The 17,864-nt window shown below is 38.6% G+C and overlaps 1 protein-coding gene across 8 annotated transcripts in view; it reads right to left on the minus strand.

Annotated features, from left to right (window-relative positions):
• The window catches only part of LOC131064998 (uncharacterized), a 161,070-nt gene that overhangs the window by 81,014 nt on the left and 62,192 nt on the right, over nucleotides 1–17,864 (minus strand). The gene's annotated exons all lie outside the window — the stretch shown is intronic.

The following is a 17,864-nucleotide window of genomic DNA, read 5'->3' on the forward strand; positions in this document are numbered from 1 at the left end:
ATGCACTATTTGAACCCCTGTATTGCAATATGCCTTTCTTATACCATGGATATTTTGGAGGAGCCAAAGACAGACTCAACACCCAATAGAAATTTGATCTAGTTATCATGACATCAACTGCACTATGCTCTTTTACTCTGAATATGTCAGTTTCTCTAGTCATCTCATAAATAGGCAAGTCAACGGACAGTAAATAATATTGTGTTTGATTGTTACTGATTTTCCTTATGCAATTGAACTTAGATCTATTATATCAAGGGACACAGGCAAGCTTGTTGTGTCTTGGTACAATAATTGGCTGAGATGAAGATCTAAGAAGAGGAATGTGCGTAGCTCATCAATAGAGGCATTACCTCAATAAAAATGTGGTTCATGATAATGCCACAAAAATAATGTTATTTATTGTGAACTCCATTTGCAAGAGACAAATTTGACTCTGGTGAATTTCGGGATTTCTTTAAAACTTATTCACCCATCTGTATGAAAAATAGAAATGAAAATGGCTTCTCTAGGGAGTTTGAAGAATATAGCAAGATTGCCCAATTGCATGGAAACCAAGAGCATTGGAAGCACCTTGCTTAGGGTGATGTTGGAGTCAAACAAATACGTTTGATTGCAGAGCTACATTTCAGTGCTTTGTAGTAAAGTGTGTTTCATCTGCAGTTTTCCATGTGCTCACATCTTATCAAAGATCTCTGAAGTGGTATTCATATCACCATCATCTACATAATGGACGACCAAGACTTATGGACACATTTCCTAGCAAATAATGCCCTGCCTTTGCATGCATTTATTAGAATGCTTGGAATATGAAATTGAACAAGCGTTGCAGAAAGACGAAAGCATCTCATCCACTGAGGAAGAACTCAAGCATGAATATAGTGAAGAAGTGGCACTAAGGCATGTCCAAGTAAGGCCACAAGTAAGAGGCACTTTATCATAGTGGTGTTGTCAAGTCAGTGGTGATAGGCCTTCTAGAATGGAATATTCTTTAGGAGGTTCACTATTCTACTAACAAGAATGGTAGAAGTTAGAACCATTGGGGACAATTAATGTCATTTGGCAAGAGGTCATCAAAGAGTACCACCAAGTATTAGATGAGTAACCAAATTTCTCATGTGTTGTAGGAGGATTTATTGGGTGGCCATTCTAGAAGACTTCAAGCCTACAAGGAGATTCTTTTGAATAATCAAGTCAACAGCAGAGCTGTCATTGAATACTAGGCATTAGGTGACGAGAGTTCAGGTGATCAACAAATGTAACTTTGGAAGGTATAAAATGCAACTACGTTATTGTTTGGCCATGGAGTTACAATCAATTATGTATACTAAGCATAGATAACTCGACATGGCAATATAGTTTGTGTAAGGATTTTCATCGCTCCAATGAAAAACAAGTGGAGAATGAAAATTTCAAGACAAGTTTCCCATGGAGTATTAGCAAATCAAACCAAGTATTCATTACCATTTCTAGCTACCTCAGCAGTTGCAACAGCTAATTACCCATGCACTATGTTAAGATGCAACGAAGACCATATAGGCACTTGAAGATGATTGTTGCATGTGTGGCAGGAATGTACTTTGAATAAGTTCCTGTTTGGATTTAATCCAAGCTCTTCAAGACACCTACACCATGGCTTTAGATTCTACATGGGTGTAGACAACCAATCTAATTACTGAATCATTTTGAGTGTACCTGATTTAATCTTTAAGGGAAGACATTCAATATAATTAGATATTACTAGATTTTTGTTAGAAGGTTGCACCAACATTGCAACCAACAAGTTATTTTAGGAGGCTGTTGAATCTCATGTTTATGCTCTATATATACAGGTATTCCTCTAATGTGTAATATGGCCCATGAAATCAACCTATAGTCTAATTCCAATGATGTACTTGACAAAGTCAAAAAGGCAAAGCAATTGGAGGGAGACCAATAAGTCCCTCATGGAACCTCATGATGGCAATAATGCAGATCACAAAGACACCCATAGCATTCAACCTCTAGAAAAATGTCTCCAGTAAAAATCAATTCCCTTCCTAAATTGTATAAAGAACACTTTGAAAGACTGCTAACAAGCCTTCTCAATAATATCTGAAATTAAAAATGTGATTATATAGTATGAGAATCTCTTGAATCCTCCATTAAAGTAATGCTTATTAATTAATGGTCATTTACTTTGTTTAGTGTATTATAGTTAGAATAGAATATTTCTATTCTTGTTTCAGTTTACGATTGTTTCTAATGGAAACATCATCTTTGTAACTGGCTATATGTACTTCGGCATTTCATTAATCTATCATCTAATTACTGAAACATGATATCAGAGCGAGATTTTTTTCATTCATAAAAGATCGTTCAAAGATTTTTTCAATCTTTTCAATTAAAATTTATTTTCGCAAGTCTTCTCTTTGAAGAAAAAAATGCGAAGGCTTCTGTTTTTTGTTTCTTTGAGTGAATCAGAGGCTCTGCAAATCCTGTTTTTTTTACATACAAAAATCGCGTGTCTGTTCTTGCCATCCTGTGGATTTCTTTGAAGCAAATCGTGGGTGCAATCACACGACATTCGTCGTTCTCTTTCGCGACTTCTGGTTCTGCAAATTCTCGATTTTCTAGCGTGATTTTTTGTGTCTCGAATTTGCATTTTTCAAGTGCAAAGTAGCGTTTCTTTCTGTGTTTTTTCTCCCTCTACAAATCTCATGCAACAACCTCTGTTTCAGCGACGGGTTTCAGTATTTCTGCACAAAGGATTTTGAGTTTTTCCCGCAGGTGTTCGTGTTCTGGGTTTGCTGAAACTTACGGGTTTGAAATTTTCTTTTCTGCAATCATTTCTGGGTGATTCTGTCTTCTACAACAAATCTGGTAAAATAGCTAGCGTTTCGAACCCTCTTGCTGTGTTTTTTTTTTTGCAAAGCCCGTGATTTCTTTTTTTTGGTATTTTGTCTGACTACATGCGACCTAGGGTTTCTGCACCACAACCTGGTCTTCTACTTTTGGTCTGTGCCTTGAAATTCATGCATCCAGATCTGTCTCAAAATTCATGCATCAGGATCTGTGTCTCGAAATCCATGCTAAGGTTTTGAGCCTATTTTTTCTACATTGGAATCTATGCTAGCTATTTCTTTGATCTGATTTTACATCAGAAACTTTTGCCTCACTTTCTGCGCTTCCACAAGGTTGACTTGATTTGACCTCGGTGTTCTTGATAGCATCTTTGACCAACATTATGTTGGAAAGCAGTCAGAAGTTCAACGGCTGCAACTACAACACCTGGAAACAACAGATGCTCACCATCTTCAAGTATTGGTGCATGGATGAAGTCATGTTGGGTACTACACCTCGTTCTACTGTTGCTAGCAAAGATCAAGATAAGTGTGATGAGCGCAACCGTGAAGTTGTCATGCTCCCCAAACTGTTTGTCACTAACGATTAGCTGCAACAATGACTTTCAAAGAAGACAATTGCAGAAATCTGGACCCACTTGAAGGATCTCCATGAAATGTCAGACGAAGAGCAAAGCATTCTTTCTGAAGAGCATGCTCTTTTATATCATGATAAATGAGAAAATGTCCCTGTAGGAGCATCTGATGAAAATTAAGGATATCTGTGACAAGTTGGAGGCTATCGGTCGAAAAATGGAGGAAGAAGATATTGTGGTGATCACTTTGAAAAGTCTACCTCGATCCTATGAGCATTTCATTGAGATGCTCAATATCACATCCACCAGTGTTGATCTCATGTTTCCTGACCTCTGCAACAAACTGCTCCAGCATGATAGATGGAAAAAGCAATTTGGTAGCAGCACCAGCACGTCCTCAACTAAACAGGCATTCACTGCCAAAGCCTTCGATTAGGACAAGGGAAAAGGCAAGTCCTTTCAGCAAAAAGGTCAAGGCAAACCTCCAAATAATCCTATGAAGAACATTCATTGTAACTATTGTCAAAAGTATGGCCACATGAAGAAAGATTGTAAGAAATGATTGGCATATGAGCAATCCAGATAGGGAGGGTCTCAGCGATTGGCCCACGCTGCTATGCTTTATGAACAAAAGGAGTCTTCCTTCTATGCGTTCATGGCCAAACACCCATCTAATCATGTGAAATCATTTGCCTGATACATCAACTCTAGTGCCTCTCAACATTTCACACATCGTCGAGATTGGTTTGCAGAGTACATGTCTTTCACTAATTCAGTGATCTTTGAGGAGGCGAAGAGTATACTATTGTCGGAAAGGGCAACGTACAAATTCAATCTGGAGGGAGATTTAATATTTCTCAATGTCTACTTTGTACCTAGCATGGAGCTAAATCTACTGTCAGTCAATCAAATTATGCAACATTCTCCTAAGTTGGATGTTGTCTTCAGTTCGCACAAGTGTAATATTGTTGACAAGGAGACTCGCACTACAGTTGTTGTGGGTCTTGTGTAATGTCCCTACTAGTTAGAGATCATTGCCTTGCAAAACAGATTGTTAGAATAAAACAAATATATATATATATATATATAATCTAGTTGCAATTAAACTTCAATTACTTAATTAACACTAATTTCAATTCTTATTTTATACAAAAGGATACGAGTGCAGTACTGGGACATGTCCTTAAGCGACTGTGAAGCTCGCCTTCTTGGAGCCCATCTTGGTTCCAAGCCATACCAGGAAATCGAAGGTTAATTCGATTCCTGTCTTGGATGTAATTTCTTACACCCAAGCCATACCAGGAAATCGAAGGTTAATTCGATCCCTGTATTGCATGTAATTTCTTACACCCAAGCCATACCAAGGAAGACCATCAGATATGATCGATTCCTTGCCTTGGATGATGCATCTCATCATCCAAGTCTACCAAAGAGGACCGACCAGATCCGTCTCTTCTTGGATGAGCTTTGTCAACCAAGCCATAACATATATGCATATAGATATTCAGTATATACTGCCTACCAGGGATTATCATAATCCATCCATTAGGCTAAGGGAATTTCCTCCCTATGGCCTCCATCATATAATCATATTTTATATTACATTTTACAATTCATTGTCATTTTCCATTCCATAATTTATGTCTACCTAGATATACATAAATATTCTACATGGGTGCCTATATTTATTGCCACATACATATAAGTAAACATTAGTAATATATATATATATATATATATATATATATATATATATATATATATATATATATATATATATATTCATAAATATGCGTTAATATATGTGTGTGTGTGTGGCACACACATCCACACACATATATACCTTAGGACTCTTAATACCTCTTACCTGTACGCAGATTGCAGCCTGTTGTTGAAGTCCGCACACTGTAATTGTCATCTGCATATGGGAGTCTGCAGTTCCGCTGAAGTCCTCTCCTTCCTCCTTGCTCTTGCCTCTGCCTACGTAGCTATCCTTTCTATCTCCTTCCTATCCTCCGTGTCTTATAGCAAGTCAGATAGCCGACATGCTGGTATGTTTCACTGGTAAATATACATATAGATGTCACCACTACTTGCTCCGGTGAGCGAGTCCACAAAGGAATGAGAAACAAGGTATCCGATCTGTAAGTGTCAGTGATTTCAGATATTCACATTTAACGGCTTATGCCATGTATTCCTCCTCCCTTTCGAATTCACTATGGATGGTCTTATATATGGTGGGAGCGGATACTCCAAGAGTCATGTCTTTTATCTCTATATCAATTGGATTATTGCATACATGATTATTGATATCCCTTAATCGATGCCTTCACTGATTAAGAATTTGTATATATTGCACTATACACGGTGATCATTAGTTAACTCCGAATGTAATTAGTCTTACATCCTAAGCACCCTTGTTGGTCTTTAATTCCGATCGCATCCCTTGCAAAGATATTTACGGTTTCTTGTTAATCGCTCCATATAGAAATATTTAGCGAAGGAATTCCTTTACATCAGAGTTTGATGATTATCAACAACTATATAATTGGCGATGATATTAGTGATGTGGCTCAACACTATGATTGATGGATGATGGTGCTTAACATTTCCGATTTCGATGACTGGACTTTGCCTGTCGAAGACAAAGCAAAGCCTATCATATTTCCATAAGTCGCAAATATTGTTTCAATTCCCGACTTACAACGTTAGTGATAATATGAGTTCCACGACCCGATGTATGATCTGGATTCCCACTGATCATGATCACTTGCAGACCCACCGCTGCTCAGCGCTAGACTTTGTGTTGAATAGGTAATTGTCTCAAACTATAGTGCCCACATAATGATTATCCGAGACATTCTTTTTATTCTTCATGCCCACGTAATGATATAGCCGAGAGTTGTATTTAACTAATAATCTCGAACTCATTTATATTATATTTTATTATTATTTATATTATTATTATTATATATATATATATATTTATTTTTATTATTTTTTTCCTCTTTTGTATTTTAATTATATTATTATTTATTATTGAATATATAAATTATGTTGATAATATATAATATTTAAATCATGTTCATAAATAATATTTAATTAATGAATTTTAAATAATCATTCATTGGTAATTATTATATTAATTAATAATAATAATTCCTTCATTTAGGGTCTCTCTCTTTCTCTCCGTATATATATAGCGATCCAGGAGGGGACATGACATCTTGAGGATCATGGTCTTTATAGACTTGTTTACATTGGTGATTCTCAATAGCACACCATGGCAGCCAAAAGTACTTCCATCAACAATCTTTGATATCAACAATATGGGCACCTGAATGTGCACTATCTCTCTCAACTAGTTCGGGAGGGTTTGGTTGTTGGCTTACCTGAGATTTAGACTTACAATCATGGAGTTTGTGGAGCTTGTCAGGCTAGAAAGCAACATCGGACTTCGTTTTCAGATGGTGATTCTTGGAGAGCCTCCAAAGTATTGCAATTGGTTCGTGCAAATGTTTGTGGACCAATGAACACTCCCTTAGTCACTAGACCCAGGTATTTTCTATTATTTATTTTAGAAGAATGTGGGCATACTTTCTTAAAAACAAATCAAAGGTGTTTAGCATGTTTCAGAAGTTTAAGGCCTTAGTAGAAAAATTGTCTGATTGTCTGATAGTCACTCTTAGGTTAGACAAGGAGGGGGGATTTTGTTTTTCTGATTTCTCCAGCTTTTGTGCAACACATGGCATTAAGCGTTATCTTAACGCACCTTACACCCCTCAGCAGAACGATGTTGTTGAGCAGCCAAACTGCACAATCACCAAAATGGCCTGGTCTATGTTGGAGCATAGACATGTTCCAAAGAAATTTTGGGCTGAAGCCGTTTACACTCTCATCTACCTTCTAAATTAGTCTCCTACACAAGCCATTAAGAAGATGACTCCAGAAGAAGCATGGTCTGGATAGAAGCCTAAAATCAGGCACCTGAAAGTCTTCAGCTATATTGCTTATGTTTGGATTCCAGATGCCAAGTGCACAAAGTTGGATTCCAAGAGCCAGAAATTCATGTTCACTAGTTATAGTGATAATCATAGGGCTTATAGGCTGGATTGATGTAGACACTAATCATCTCATCTTTAGTCATGATGTTGTGGTTGATGAAGAAAGCGGGCCCTTTTATCTCTCCTCTACTACTCCAAGCCTTGAGGATCAGCCTCTAAAGGCTAAGGATTTGGGTGTTCGCCTTCCCCTAGCTCCACTTGATGGGAGGGATTCAAATGACTTTGACTTTGAAGTTGTAGAGTCATCCAGGCATGACATTGCACCACCTGACTTTCCTCAAGAGAATCTGGATCAGCATCCAGATGAATTTGTTCCAGATACCCAAGGTCATGTTGACATTCTTAATTTGGATGTTGCTACTTCTACTCTCCAACCTAACCGGTGGGCTATGACCATTGGTGATCTTCGAGATGATGAACTCATTAAGGGTAGTTCAACTAGAAGCAAGAGCAAGCAAAAGAACACAGTGAACTTTGCTCTTATAGCCAACATTCACAGTATCCATGTGCCTTAGACATATTCAAAGGCTTAAGGAATACCTGAGTGGGAACAGGCTATGGAGGCTGAACACCATAGTCTTCTAAAGAACAACACCATAGTCATGAAATAAGTAGTTCATGACAAGATGAGGCACTCACCTAAAGAAGATTGCATCAATCATTTAACTTATGAAGAGAATGGAAAAGGAAATGCAGAGTAACATACCAAGGGAAAGTATGCAACAAAAAAGAATTTAAGGAGTCCCTACAAAGATGGTTGGTTTATTTTTTCAACATGTGGGGTCCTTATTTTCTGTTACAAAGATGGTTGGTTGGTTTTTTCAATACGTGGGGTCCTTATTCCTGAAAATGAAAAAATTCTATCAATGATTCTTGTCTACACAAGTGTACATACAGAAGTGGCAAGGCAGGCAACTCATTCTGAGGAAGAAGTGGCATCAATCAATTTTACTTGTGAAGACAATATTTAAATATTTTGTTAAAGCAAAAAGAGAGGCCCAAAAGCAAGAGTAGAAAGGAAATACATGGTAGCATACCAAGGGAGAATCTATTGCAAATAATTCTCCTTTGAACTGCAAGATGATGTGGTAAAAAATTTTAAAGAGCTGATATAAAGATGGTTTGCTTTGGTTTTTATGTGTGGGATTCAAAAAATGCAAGGTTTTATTAGTTGGTGATTATGAATCCAAAAACAAGGGTATTTAAATCCATGAGAGTGATGAATAAGGGCTTTATTAGAATTCAGTTTAAATGGAATATTGATCATCAAAGGCCAGATCAGTTAGATTAACTTCTAGAATAGCCCACAAACCACCAAAATTCAGATGACTTGTCTTTAGTTGTGATCTTTGTGTTAACCAAAACGGAGATACTAGGACGGGGGGTGAATCAGTATCTCAGAAACTTTTAGTTACAATAAGAATCAAATGAAAGAGATAGAACAATGGATACAACGAACACAAGGATTATCTCGTGCAAAACCCAAATGGGTAAAACACCATGGCAATAGGCCTGCTAATGGGCTTTTGAGGGCTTATCCTCCTAGGGATGGTGATAAAAGTCATGTGTGGATACCGCCAGACAGGGGATGGATCAAGATCAACTTTGACGGGGCATCCAGGGGGAATCCCGGGATCTCCGATGCAGGGGTCATAGCTCGAGATGAGAGAGGTAGTATTTTAGCACTTGGAGCAAAGAGATTGGTGGATGGCACTAACAATGAAGCTGAGTGTCAGGCGGCAATTGAAGCAATTCTTTATGGCGAAAAAAATGGAGGTGAAAAAACTACACCTTGAAGGGGACTCCCAGATAGTGGTGAATGGCATCACTAGGGGTAGGATGGATGCTTGGCACCTGGATAAAGATATGAGAAGAATACATGACAAACTGAATGGGTTTGAGGATTTTAAAGTATCGCATGTTCTAAGGGAAGGGAATGCAGAAGCTTATGTGCTCTCGAACGTAGGTGCAAATGGTTCCTTGTCTGAACATTTTAATTTCTTTGAAGACTTAAGGGATTTGGATCCCTTAGAATTTGTATGAAGGTGCTTTGAGTATGAAAGGGGAACCCAAGAAGTTGTGATGAACTATGCGTGAACCATTTTAGATATGCATGTTGAGGGGTGGGGATGGCTCACATGGATTGAGTACACCGCAATGGCAGCAAGTTGAGAAATGGCGGCGTAGGTGCAATGATGACAGTGAATGGAACTTTGGATTGTTGGCGATGTGTGGTGTGAGGTGGCGCGTGCGGTGTAATAAATGGATGGGGTGGCAGCGGGTTGTGTTATTATGGTCCTCGTTTTCTTTTTGGCATTGCGCAAAGGATTGCAATTTCTCTTGCGAGCGCTGTGTTTTGCCTGTGTGGCAGGGGAACGATGGAAGTAAACTTTTCACTGCTCACTTTGGGCCAAATGCCTGCCTTTCGAGACCCTATTTCAAGCCATCGTCTGAAGAATAGCATGGATGAGAAAGAATTTTGGATGGCTGTTCGCTTGATGTTAGGGGACGAATTCCTAGACACTGACTGTCGCCCGCGAACAAATTTGGACGTATCGTCCCTATTTGTGGCACTGGCACTGACGGTGGGAAGTTCAAGGGAGGAGGTGTCGCGGGTGGCGTCTCTTGTGCTGAGACCAAAATGGTCGAGTGGCCTGGCGGAGGTGGTGGGACGTGCAGAGAGGTGTGGGTTTGAGAATGGAGCAAGGGTCATGGAGGCGCTTAGGCGAGCAGAATGATGCAGTGCAGCCTCTGGTGGTGTGGTCGGCCTCTCGCTCGGTTGAAAACCCAATTGGAGGATGCAAGGATGGCGGGATCTGCTGGACTTTGTGCAGAAGATGGGACCGACGGAGCGGGCGAAACTGCGTGGCAAGCAGACCTTGGTGAAGTCACAAGCTCCGATTGGTGAAAATGGGAGATCGCTGGTGCGTAACCAAATCCCACGGAGTGCAAAGATCGTGGAACGCAGTGAGTTGCGAGGAGGACGACCGAGAATCACAAGTGCTAGGATGGTGCAGCCCAATGCAGGACCCAATCATGCTATCCCCAACTTCTCCAGGGAGGAGGCCCTTGGCTGGTTCCGGTAGGTTGGTTTCCTGAGTTGGCCGTCGGTTTTTTGGGTGGTTTTTCCTTGTTGTAAGGAATGTAACCTTAGTGGTAGCATAGCTAGTGTGGTTTCTGTCTCGGGTTTCATTTTAATTTTGTAGGGGCGAGACCCCACACAGTCTTAAGATAGTGGAACGCTGCAGAGTAGCAGAAGGCATGTATTTCTCCTTTCAAGCAATACAAATATTAACCTGTTACCAATCAAAAAAAAGAAAACCACGACAATAAAGACTTTCATTAAAACATGTAGGCACCAACCCGATGACAACGGTGAGCTGAAACTCACATGAAGAGCACCAACTCTGAACAAAAAGGCACCAACCTCTTAATTGAGCACCAACTCTGTAAGAGACATTTTCAGACATAATAGGAAAAATTACAAAGAAGAGATCACTGATATATACAATAGAACATAAAACACACAGGACTCAATATATCTTCAGCAAGACTCATCTCTGTATTAAAGTTCACTGTAAACACACTACAATCCAACTCAGTGTCAGAAAAATGCATTTCTCTTTTGTAGTTCATATCTGCAGACATATACGCTCCACGCCTAATAAACTCACAGTTGAGCTGAATAATTTTTTTTTTTAAATTTCACAAGCTCTACACATATATATGTATTCTCTGCTCAACTTGAAACAGCACACAAAAGAATATATGACCAGTCAATATTCACTCCTCAGAAACCACATCAGCCATTTCTAACAATAACTCCATCTTTTTCTGCTTGCTTTTTGAAAATTTTGAACTGCCCAATACCATCTATATTAAAACAACTTCTTGACAAACACTATGTATTCCCATTAATCCCAGCTCAAAAAAAATCTTAAGAACACCGTCACCAAAAGATTATACATTTATGAGACTGCTGTTCATATATGATTAGCATGATATCACTTTCATATTCAAAGGATATCATTGCTGCCCAGATCATGAAAAAAAATGAAGAACTAAAACACATTTTTAAGACATGCGTTTTTTAATCTCATATCTTGAAATCCTTCCAACACAAACAAATGATACCCAATGCATATCGACCACTTAAGCACAAAAACGTTTCCAAGAGAACAATATCAGAGCGATTCACATCACAATCGCCACATGAAGAAATTGCAGCTCCATACAGAGAATGATAAAGATAACGCACTCTTTTCTGATAGCTCTGACAGTAAGAAGAGACAGCAGCAATGCACCCACATCTTCACACACACGCCAACAACCAAACAGAATGCCCACCAGAAGAATACAAAAAAACGTATTCTTTAAGAATAAAGAACGTGGAATCTCAGAAGAAAAAAATGCCTCCATCCCAGCTTGAGACAATTCCAGAAAAAGAATGTTAACAATTAACTAACAAGCCTCAGTTCCAGCTAACACCTACAGCAAGGAGATACGCACAGCAGAGAGAATATCCGTTACAAAACACTCCACAATGCCAATGAAATGAAAAAGAAACATCTTCAGCATACACGTATGCATCTCCAGTTGACATGGAGAATAAAGGCAAATCCAATACCAAAAGAGAATCCAGCGATATTTGGATAAAATGTGGCAAGTTCGAGCCATACATTTCCAGCAAACAGCACAGCCTTGACATCAATGACACAAAATAATTCAACACTTTGGTTTAAACCCCAAAGGACCAAGGGAAAAGATGCTATGTTACTGAATTCTTCACTATGGGGTCCCGGTCCCATACCTAACCGAGTTGGATGCTAGTCTTGTGACAAGAGCAGCCCAAGAATGTCCATGGTGTGGCCTTGCAACCCCAAGTACCCAGTAGGTGTAGCATCATAATTTGTCACTCCTAACAATTTCACACTAGATTTGGTAAGCTTTTTGCATTAATGATTAATTATGTTTGTAATATAACTATTTTGGGGCCCGATTAAAAAATTATGTTGAATCCTTCGACACTTGGCACTTCAGGAGCAAGCAATGTCAAGACACTAGCACTGGGCACTAGTGTCCATGTGATTTTCAAAAAGGTGAAAAACTCAAATGTCAGCCTTTGGTGTCTTGACCATTGTACCTTGTCAACCTAGCTTGAAAAGATCTTCGACAAATGTTTAGAAGCATATAAACAACCCTCTCTCTCTCATTTGAGGATCTAATTCTAAGAGGGAATCTATTTACACTTCTAACACTCAAGCACACTACGATCTGCAAATTTCATTAAAGAGAAGCTACACTCAAGTATTGATAATGTTTCTTATTTATTGTTATTATCATGTTATACACTAACACTTGCAAGACTTCTAAGAGCACTACATTGTCACCTTGTGTGGGATCCAAGCAAAAGCTTTGTTGATGTGTTTTTTATGCACTTCATACACAATAAAAAACCACGTATTTTATCCTCTCTTCAACAAAATCCTCTTGAATGCTAAACTGTGTGATCATACGAGGTAACTCCAAGATTTCTACTATCAGGTCTTGACGTGTAAATAACTCAATGGTTTGATGTGACATTGCTGGAATCACAAGGGGGGCTTACATTGAACATGAATGTTGCTGGAACATGAAATCTTACTTGATTTGAAAAAAAAGACAAAAGGGATTGAAGGTTTAGAGAAATCTAATCTACTCCTAAGATCAATGATAGCACTAGATCATGCTTGGACGGACACATTCCTTAAACAAAGCTTTGATTTGCCATGTTGCCAACAACTACACAAAACCGATGCAATCTTCCAAGGGAAATGAAAGGTTTCCATATCATGAACACACATCTAAATACCCAATACACTAGCACAACTTGAATAAACATATCCACAATTGAACTTAGCACATTTCGAGGTTCAAGCTAACTATGCACTGTAATTGAAAATCATCCAACCACAAATAGTATGAACCAAGGAATTATCAACATCCACACATTACTCCATCACAATCAATGAACTTCATCTAACATGAGGATATAACAAGAAATCATACAATATGTAAAAGAAACAACACCATTCACCATAAATTCAATGAAAAGTATGTTTATTTACATGTCTTGGCAACAATTTCTGCCTTCTCCTCCTACTCTACTTCTAATCTAATTTCTAATTCTTCTAAACTTCCTTTTTACAAATGAGGAGAGCAAGCCTTTAATAGACTTCCCTTTACAAATGAACGACCAAGATCAAATCCAAATCAATGGCCAAGATTACAAGATAAAACCCTAATTAGGGTTAGTTACAACAAACTTTCCATTACATTTAATGCTTGACCAATGATAAAATTACATTGTAGGACATGTGTCCAACATTAAATTCTAACCAATAGGAATCGAGGTTAGGTAAGATAACATTATTTGATGAAGTGACACATGTCGCTCCACTCTTGGATGCATCAAACTCAATGTATTTGGATGTGTTGACCTTGATTGATGAATGAAGGTGAGTTGTCACCACCTCAACATGTATATATCTTTGATCACCACAAGTGTTTGTGGTTGAGCGATATCTCTTGATACTCAACATTTCAATTGTTCCATGATGGATGAGATGGAGAGAGATATTCCCAAATTGCATCATCTTATCTGACTCGATCACTTTCACCTATCCTTCATCATACTTGGGAATTCCACCCTATGATGTGTTTCACCTTTCAACCTTGGAATGTATACCTAGTATTGGAATTTCCTTGACATACTGACTGTGATCTTGGCTTTCAGGAGGAAATTCAAGATTGTTATAACATTTCCTTCTTCATCATTGTGATGTCTTTGAATACCTTAGCTATTGATCTTGTATGCTCATTGATGTCTTCTTCATCTTTCATTCATCAGCACCTGATGTTATCTTGGAGCTGATCCTCATTCTCTATGCCAATGAATCTCGACCCCTTCACCATCTTGCTAAGTCTTGCATCCAATCAAGAGCTGCACCTCTTCATTGACTATGCTAATATCCTTCCTTGAACCTTGACCTCCGCAAGCTGCTGAGATTTCCTTCACCATCATTCAATCATCCTATGCTTCTCCTTGCAATCTACTGTTGATGAAATTATCTCTGGATGTTCCTCCTCTGCCTTGCTGGTTATCATCTCTATGCATCGCTTGAGCTCTTTCACTTGCATCCACCATCATTCCATGGATTGCCTGCAAAACAAACAAGGATAGCATCAAACACATACGATATAGACAGATTTGACCAACCCCCAATCTAATATGCATCCTAAATAAAGGTAAAATAGTGACTTGATCTCTGATTTCCACGTCTGATTTATCCTCTTTTATGTCTAATTTTCCTTGATTTGCTTCTGATTTGAACTGCTTCTTCTTGCTTGATGCAAATCGCTGTGATATTAGATTGAAATGTCCTCTCCTTGACTGAATTTGCCCTATAACTTGATTGAATTGTCCTTGTCCTGATGTTTGCTGTGATCTGCTCATCAACCGAATTTGTTTGAGATGATCAAATGAAATGATCATCTGTCCTCTTTATAAGCATCTTATCCCTTGATGGTTCACATCTCTAAGAAGCTGACTTGTTTATCAACATTTAATTACTTCCATCGCTTAATGTGCTTTTATATCTCCTTGCTGGTCACACTCACACCCCAGCTTGGTCGTGGATTTTAGAAGGGCGTGGATTCTTGCTGATCATGGATTTTGGAGGGTAGTGGATTCTTGCTGATCATGGATTTTCATCACCCAAGGGAAAAAGTCATCACCACACCCTTAGGTCATGGATTTGAGCAACTCAAGGACAAACATTGCAAGTGTGGCCTCCACCTCAACTTGATCTTCATTTCACTTCACCTAGTTCAAGATTGCTCATCAACACTTGAGGATGATGCAACTCACTCAATCAACACCTCCAATGACTCCCAGCTATGAATTTCTTGCACTCAAAGACTGGTTGGAGTCATCATCACAAGGTCGTGCATTTAGCAAGGTCGTGGATTTTGGTGACTCGTGGTCAAACCCAATGACTTCCACCTCAAGTTGATTTCGTCATTACTTGCTCAAGTTGATCATCAAAGACCTTTGTTTGCAAACTTGGAGGATTCTAAGGCTAAATTCAATTAAGTGCAACCTTTGTTCACCATCACCTCAAGGTCACCAAGTCATGGATTTTGCCTAGGCGTGGATTTCATGAGGTGGTGGACAAAACTCATTTTCATCTCTCAAGTCCATCGACTTCACCAAGTGAAAGATAGTATTGTTACAAGATTGACTTGATGCTTTCTTTCTCTTCATCGCTACTTAGACCTTGAGTCATCTTGATCAAGCACTTCATCTTAACTAATTGATCATCACTTCTCTCGATTGATCCTCGCTTCTACGTTCTAACCTAAGGGTGTGCACTCACTTGACTACACATCACACCTAAGACTCACCTTGACTCTCACCTATCACTTGACTCTCACTTATCACTTGAGCACTTAGAGCTAAGAAGACTCCAAACTAGTCTAAAGGGAGACTTGACTACTGCTAGATTGCCCGACTTGATCACATCCTAACGACAAAGGCATTGCATTTCCTCACCAGCAAGAGGTTGAAGACTAAAGAAACTATTGCCAAGCTAGATGACTAAGCTAAGACAACTACACTACCAAGAAAAAAGTGGGGGTCCCCATTTGCAATGGGGCGATGTGTGAAAACGTCACAACAAGCTTCCCATCTAAAGTAACTTTGCCATTACAGCACTTATGTCATTTGTTTTGCCTTTGGTCCCCTGAGAGTACACAGGGTTTCATTGAGGCAAGCCCCTATACAAAACAACCTTTTCTCCTCTTTCATGTGTACAACCTCAAATCTGTACGATTCTAATTGCAATAAAGATACAGGAGAATAGAGTGGACTGTGACAAATATCATCAAACTTCAAATCACAAAAACCCTAAAGACGCTAGCACCCAATGCTACTCTCTTGCCACTTTTGCCCTAGTTTACAATGACAGGTGCCCAGACCTTCACTAAATTTGCTTCAGTTCATGATTCCAATTTTCACCACATCTGGACACTAGCACCCAACGCTACCGTCTTGTTTGGTTAGCTCCAATTTTAGGCTCCAAGTTCTTTTCTATATCACCTTCTCAAATCTTCTTTCTAAATCTACCTTTCTATTTTGCACCATCTGCATTTTGTCAAAATTGATCAATTTGGTTACCATTAGCATAGTTCATTGCACACACTCAATCCTTATCACTTGCAACAAAGGAGTGTGAACCCAAGCAGCTTGGCTCTTCCTTGAGGATAATAGCCAAGCTCGTTCATATTCCAATGTTGTATGGGAGAAGAATTGATCTAGGTTAATGCATTGATTAGTCTAGGATCTCTTTTCCCATATTACAATGGGTATGCCAGTACCTAGGGCAGCAAGGTTGCTCCATGGGTGCTCCTAAAGTGCTCCCACAAGACACAATTGTACGTTTTAAAACAATCTCAAATTTTTTAGTTGGTTTTTAATTTTTAAACATTAAAACATAAAGAAAAACATCTTAAAAGTGCCTTAAAGGCTAAAACCTAAAATGTGCCCACACTATAAGTTGTTTGACAAAAATAAACCCATTTTGCAAAACTCATTCTTGTTTTGCCATTTTTGCATTTTGGAAGATTGCTCGTATTTTTCAAAGGAGAACAATGCCATACCCACAAAGTACCTAGGGCAGCAAGGCTTCTCTCATATGCTCCTTGGCACTCCTACGACACACCACAATATAAAAAAAACATCATAAACAAATGTTTAAAGTGATTTTTAAACTTTAAAACATGAAGAAAATACCCTAAAACATGCCCATACTATGAGTTGTTTAATAAAAATAAACCTATTTCACAAAAGCACATTTGTCTTGTGCCATTTTTGCATTTTGGAAGATTTCTTGTATTTTTCAAAGGAGAATGACTGCAAAGTTCTAGGGGAAGGAATCATGTTTTAAAACCTTTTTACAAACAAATAAGTGTCAGATGCCTAATTTTGCCCGTAATTGATGAACATACACAACTGACAAACAAATTTCAAGCATCGAACCATATAGAGCTCCATAGATACTCATGGTAAACTGGTTGAGTTTTATTATGAATTGTGGACATAGACGACCATAAATTTCCCTTTCCAGCCTCTATGGTTGTAGTTTTAAGATGATATAACTCGGCAGTAGAGAAGATAGTTCAAAACCACAACGCTAAGCCACATGTAACATGGTATAATGCAACTTCAATATAGTATGTGGACTCAGCAGTGTCAGGTGATCTAATCGTATTGACAGGGAAGAGACCTCTACATTAAATAGAATTTACTCAGCACACAAGTAAAGGATAGGTGATTAGGGTAA

This window comes from Cryptomeria japonica, chromosome 6 (assembly GCF_030272615.1).
Source record: "Cryptomeria japonica chromosome 6, Sugi_1.0, whole genome shotgun sequence".
Taxonomy (NCBI): Eukaryota; Viridiplantae; Streptophyta; class Pinopsida; order Cupressales; family Cupressaceae; genus Cryptomeria; species Cryptomeria japonica.